Raw genomic sequence first — 1,516 nt, forward strand, 5'->3', positions numbered from 1 at the left:
AGAGAGAGAGAGAGAGAAAGAAAGAGAGAAGAAGAGGGAAAGAAAGAGATAGGATTTAGGCCCACATATCGGAGAAGCTTAGGTATGAGTTATGTGCTATATTTGTTTGGTTTATTGTGACTAGTTATAGTAAGCAGGTTATGCCGTAAAGTTATTTAATTAATCAATTATTCATTTGTTTATTTATTGCTATAAATTGGTGATAAATTTGCAAATAACAGAAATTATAAAAAATAGAATAAAAGAATAATAATAACCGGAAAAATAGTCATCAGAATGTACTGAAACTTCATTCTTAGCACGTGATGGCACCGCATGAAGACTAAAAAAGAGAGACACAGAGAGAGAGAGAGAGAGAGAGAGAGAGAGAGAGAGAGAGAGAGAGAGAGAGAAAGAGAGAGAGAAAAAGAGAGAGAGAAAAAAATAAAAGAAAAAACAGTAAAATCAACAAAAAATCTTCGAAGGACTAAATAAATTACAATGTAATATATTTTTTAACGCCAAGTACAATGGAAAAAATTTGTTTGAAAACAACTGCGTTTGTATGTGTTGTTTGTTTATCTGTCTGTATGTTTTTCTGTTTTGTATGTGTTGTTTGTTTATTGGCTGGCCTATTTGTTTTTATAAAAAAATTTACAAATTTTTTCTTCCAATTGCAGTCGAGATGGTGTTAATAATAAAAATATTAACAGGCATGCGAATTTCATCTTTGGCAAACTGACTACCACCACTACTGCTGCTGCTGCTAGTACTACAATAACTACTACAAGTACTGCTACTACTACTACTACTACAGAAAAGAGTACTTTGGCAAAAAATACCAAGACTATGCCAGCTAATTCATTGAAGAAACCAAAAATATTTGTTTTTGAATTTGGATGAATATTGAGATATGAATGAATGAATGGTGCGTGCCGTTGCCATTAATTGGATTACTTTTTTTTTCCATATGATCTTCGCGTGCTATCATTAATTTTTCCACTCAAAATGTTTCTATCTGCATCTTCATTTTCTTTATATAGAAAAAAATTCATTTTATTTTATTTTCTAATTTCATCCATTTTGATCAGTTAATTTTTTTCACGGATTAGGAAATTGTTGGCGTAAACAAGTGGTTAAAAAAGCGGTGGTTATTGATGGTAATACGGCGAGTAAAATGATAGGCGCTAAATAATTTATTGATGACGTCATTGCGGCTCATGAATATGCAAATTTCATTTTTCGGCTGTCATCGAGATCAGGGAGGATTAAGATATAAGATGTCATGATGACGCCACTGGTGCTGTTATTTATATGGGAAGGTCGGTCTGTGTCTGTTTCTTTGTCTGTCTGTCTGTTTTTGTTTGTCTCTAGGTTCGTTCGTTCGTTCGTACGTTCGTTTGTTTGTATATACTTGATTTATTTTTTGGCTCTACAGATATATCCTATTAGAATGGCGTTAATTACAAAATTTTTTTTTTTCACTCTGCTTTCTTGTTTGCATTTAATTTCAAATTAGTGTTCATTCACCATCCGC

Source organism: Helobdella robusta, assembly GCF_000326865.2.
Source record: "Helobdella robusta unplaced genomic scaffold HELROscaffold_1592, whole genome shotgun sequence".
NCBI lineage: Eukaryota > Metazoa > Annelida > Clitellata > Rhynchobdellida > Glossiphoniidae > Helobdella > Helobdella robusta.